Raw genomic sequence first — 5311 nt, 5'->3', positions numbered from 1 at the left:
AATCACTTAGGCCGGGGGGGGGGGGGTGAAACCCCTGAGGCAGGGAGATCACCACAGCTACATCTCCCCACTGCAGGGTTGCATAGGGCTTCCCACCATGAGAATTTGCTTCTTGCTGGTGTAGGGGATTCCAGGATCAGGCTCCCCCTGCATTAGCAATAAAGCACAATGAGATCTAATGCACAATCCCTCAATCACGCCTTCTGCTATGCATGTGAGTCATGCATTAGGTCCCATGGCGCCTTTACCTGCAAGTGGAGGGGGCCAAAATGCCAGTATGAGAGAGGTGGTGTGACAATATCTTTCCATTCTAGTGTTAGGGTGGTTTAACTTTAGACTTCTGTGTAGTTATTGCCTCTTCTGGCGAAAATATATATTTCCAGATCTTTTTAGGAGAAAAATTACTTTCCAGAGGTGTCTAAAGAAATCCTTATATTAGCTTAATTCCATAAGTTAAAGAACCAAGAGTATTATTGCATTTTCAATTACTTGCCTTAGGCCAAGAGCCAAATTCACTTCTTTACAATAGAACTACTGAGTGCAGCTGCTAAAATGGCACTCAATGAAGACTCAGTCGCAAGTCATTTTACCAAACCCTCTCCCCCCGCAGAATAGCATTGTGTAATTTCATTAAAAGATGAACTGCTCTCTCCCTGATAAAAAAGAAAAAAAGAAAGACCAAATTAGGACTTTGTGATTAATCGGTTGCATTTCAGAATAAATGTCTTATATTTATTGGGACGCGCGCGCACACACACCCACACCCCCGCACACAATACTACTAACTTTGTGTGAAATTCCATTGGAATCAATAGTACTAAGCCTAAGAATATCAGCTGAGACTTGATCTATACAATGTTCCCTACATCTGTGGTTTCTTACTTATTCCACATCTATTAGGTTATCTATCCTGATGTTAAGGTCAGTAGAATATTGCAGTAGCTATACTCACTAATGACACTTCTTACTCATAGCATAAGTAGGCCATGTTGACTTTGTTGTGCCTCCTGCATCTACATTTGTCCTATAAGAAAATTTTTGCACAAAAGTTATGGACAATGTCGATTACTTTGAAGAGGCTTTACTATGTATAGCAAAACTTTCCCAATTTTCATGCCAGCATGACTTATACAGATAAGCAAGACCTGTCTGGCTTAGTCTTTCTGTCCTTCTTAGCCATGTTGCATGCTGAGCTGTCTGACTTTATTGGCAAGTTGTTAATATTTTTTGTGCTATTCGATATTGCTTTTTGGACTAGAGGGTATTTAACCCTGAACATTAAGCCACTACTTTTAAAAATGGATCGTTATCCACATCAGTGTGTCTGCTCAACAGTCTTGGTATATTTAAGTACATTTCCTCCGCTCTACAAAACATCAAACGCCAAGCACAGGAACAACATAACATAATAGTAGAATATTTAGACACATCTATCCAGTTACCAATGGTGTAACAATATGATCAAGTACCCAGGGCAACTGCCACCCACAAGCACAGCAATGACTTCTGGTTGCTGCCATTGTCATTGTCACAGCTATACAGCGGCGGTGGCATTTTTCTTCCCTTCCCTCTCCAAACTGGTGACTGGGCTAACTGTCCCAATTGCCCCACCCTAGTTACATCACAGCCAATTGCTTTTCTTTTTAAAATATTTAGAAGCATGTTTTAAACGGGTTATCCCCATGACAATATAGCAGGGGTAAAAGAGCTGTTTAGTTCTATGGCATAGATGGAAGTGATGGCTGCAGTTGAACAGAGGCAGCTTGGCTATCCAAGTAATGCTAATCAAAGTCAATAGCAAGGGCTGCTTAGTCTATCTGACAATCAGGCCATGTGGTAATGACTTCATCTAAAAAATTTTGGAGGGGTTGCTGTAGCGGGAGACATGAGAATGATGCTTAACAACTGAAAAAATCATCCTTGTTTGCCAGAGTAATATTAGTGTTCCTTTGCATGTTAACTTTTAAACTCTGCACTACAGATGGCAAGTAAATTTCCAATTTGTAAATAAAATTACTAATCTCAGTTTCTTGGCTGATGGCAAATCCAATAGTTTTATTTTGGAAACATTTAAATGAAATATTTCACGTTAAAAAAAATCTGTTTTAGTACATGGAAATTCTTGGCTTCCTTATTGCCAATAACTTTAGTGTAAAAAAAGGCCAAAATAAAATGTTCCAAACTTTTTTCAGTTTTTCAGATTTGTTTTTCCAAACATTGTTCAACTCAAGAAAGACAATTTCTGCGTGGAACAAGTGATCAACCAGAAGACTTGAGACAAGGTAGAAACAGACCTAAATGATTCCATTTTATTTTAAGTTGTTATTACCTTTTATAGAAACAAATTGAAATGAGGACATTTTTTCTGTTGTAACTTAATTGCATTTTTTTTTGAAAAGCAAGTTTTGCTACAATCTGTTTGAAGTCTTTATCCTGAAACTATAGGCAAACAAGATGCCAGTGGTCTGCTATTAGAAGAATAGATGAAAAATCACTTCTGACCATTGCAGATCTTTCCTGTCATAACAAAAATACAACGTAATACATGAAATTATTTATTTTGTTCCTTTAACATTTAAATACCCGACCCTTAGTTACATCTATCCTTTAGGTGCTACATATGGCTGTTGGTGCTCCTGGTAGTGGTACTGATCATGCCAATGAAATTCAGTGCAGATGCTCACGAAAGAAGGAGCCAGCTGACGAGACTTCTGCATGTATACTCGTCTCCTGGGCCACCATTTAATTGAATCTAAAATCAATTTTCAATTAGTGGTGGTTTGGCATCTCCTATTAGCTGTTAAAGTTGGGAATAAAAGTGAAGAGAAAAGCATACAGATCTATAATTGCTTTTACCTAAATCAAATGAACAATAGCAATGTGGCTTTAAAGAGAGATGCGCCAAGCGTCCTTAAAAAGGATTCAAGTGGGTGGTTAACATTGACTTGTCCATGGACATAAACCTTTACTAAGTTACTAATGTTCCTCTAGGCATCTTTGCATTTTTCAGGTCAAAGCAACTAACTAGGTACATTCAAATACTTTAACAAAAGGAATGTCTTGGGCAGTTTTCACAAATATAAGCCTTAGCCCTTTCTCAGATAGTTGAATCTCTTGTGCCACCAGCATAAGACACAGGCCAAAAAACATGGGAGATGAGTTATTAAAGAGGATTGTAGAAGAGTGCTTGTGCCTAGGAAGGCTGAAGTGATGGAGGCGAGCCCTGTTCCCCACAGGCAAGGAAGGGAGGGGTATTTCTCCCTGTGTTCGAAGCACTGGAATGGAAGCTATGTTCCCTCCCTGTCTCCATCCCTTATGTTAGATCCTGTAACCTCACCTACCTGTATAATGACCAGCAGATCTGTTTTCCTAACAGCTTGTTACCCAAACACTTAACAACTCGATTTTGGTAGGGAGCCAATGAGGTCCTGGCTTGGTGCCAGTTTCTCAGTTTATAAAAGAGGGTTAATGGTATCTGGTTTAATTAGCTAAGATTTAGAAAAAAGGAAAATGAGATGTGTGTGTCAAATTACTGCAAGGGTGAGGCCGGGCTGTTAGCTACTAGACCAGTAACTTCAGCTGGATTGACTTTATGGACTCTCCCCTGCTGAAAAGCTGGCTCATGAAGTCAACACTCATCAGGAACGGTGTTAGAAAACATCTTGTGTAGATGTTCGACCCGGAAGCTCATTTAGCCAAAAGAGAGGTGCCTTTCAGGAAATAAGAAGTATCCTAAAAATGGGGTTGTGTGACCGCAGAGCTCTGTGTCTAAAAGGAATAATAGCTGTGATCATCAATTATTGCACTAACCATTTTTCAGGATGCACATTAAGCGATTCCTGTTGTTGCAGTATTTGAAGGACCTTTAAATAGCATGTAAATCCCTTTAAAGGGCCCACATGTAAATAGCATCTCAGCCTTCCTGATCTCTGAAGAAATTTAGAATTGAACTTGAAATTTATGACTTGGGACCATCAGTAATAATCCTGGCTCATTCGTACAACGACTATTAAAACAAACAGAAGATCCCTGGTTCCCCCTGCTCTATAAACGTCCTTCAAGACTTCTTACAAGGGCAGCATCCTGTCTCTGTGAAGCTCTTATTGCTATACTGGCTGTCTCAGACTGCAGGTTGACAAGCCAGCCAAATTTAATTAAAGAGGTATGTCACCATAGGATTGTTTTTCAGACTACTTAGGCTGCTTCAGGGGAGCCGACGAGATAAAGAGAGAATTCTGGGAGGAGGGAGGAAAGTCATTTAAATGAGCTTTTCTCTTTCCTTCTCTGAAAGAGAGAGTGGGATCGTGTGTGTGTGTTCTCATGGGGAGTTTGAAAATATACCATCAGCAATATACAGTACAGATGTAAAATCGGGTAAATTTAAAATAGTCTCCAAGGCCTAGTGGGTAAGACACTGGACTCCTATACTAAGCATCATAAATTCAGACCTCATCTGAGCTGGCAAGAGTGTATTGTCAACCACAAATTCTTGGGCAACATAACATGGAAAAGAGAGGGTAGAATACTGTGGCCTGTGTTATGCAGGGGGGATTCATTTAAATGATCTTAAAGGTCCCTTCTCACCTTAAAATGTAGGAACCCACCTGGCTGTCTTAGCTTCACAGTGCAGATATAAGTAGTCTGCTTGACAGCATAGCAAATCATTGGGCTTATAGCCAATAACCAGTCTGAAGCAGCATTGAAAACTAATAGATTTTTATGTGGAATTTTAGGCACAAGGGGGGAAAAAAAATCAGTGGGACCATCTGCTAAAGGAAAGCTGTATTTCTTTAAAAGTTTGTGGGAGCAGGTACAAAGCTTCAGAAATGAGATATTTCTCAATTTTGGTTGACTGGTATGTAGCAGGAATATAGCTACATTTCACACTTGCTTGTAAGAGATGTAGATTGCTTCCTACACACCAACCAAACTGCATTTTCTCCAGCAGCTGAATGGCTCACAGAAACGCACAACGTGGAGACAAATCCACAACAACTTGCTTTCTGGCTTTACTGTCTTATATCGTTTATGTTATAGTGTGTGAATTTACTGTCTTATATTGCTCTACTTAATCTTATGGTCTCCATGAGTTGGACAGTCAACAATAATCTGGTCAGTCGGCATATTTTGGAGACCTGGGGGAGCTTTTGTTTTGTACAAGATACACTTCCCATGGTGTATTGTGGGGCTTCCTGGGCTAACAGGTAAATAAGGTGGATCCTAAAGTTACGGCTGGTAGTAGGAGAGAGCAAGTGGGGATAACATCTGAGTTGGCATGAAACAGCTAATGGGTAAAGCAGTGTAAGTGATG

The sequence above is a fragment of the Gavialis gangeticus genome, unplaced genomic scaffold, assembly GCF_001723915.1.
Source record: "Gavialis gangeticus isolate Ggan-Ray unplaced genomic scaffold, GavGan_comp1, whole genome shotgun sequence".
Classification (NCBI taxonomy): domain Eukaryota; kingdom Metazoa; phylum Chordata; order Crocodylia; family Gavialidae; genus Gavialis; species Gavialis gangeticus.
Note: the sequence above shows the minus strand (reverse complement) of the source record.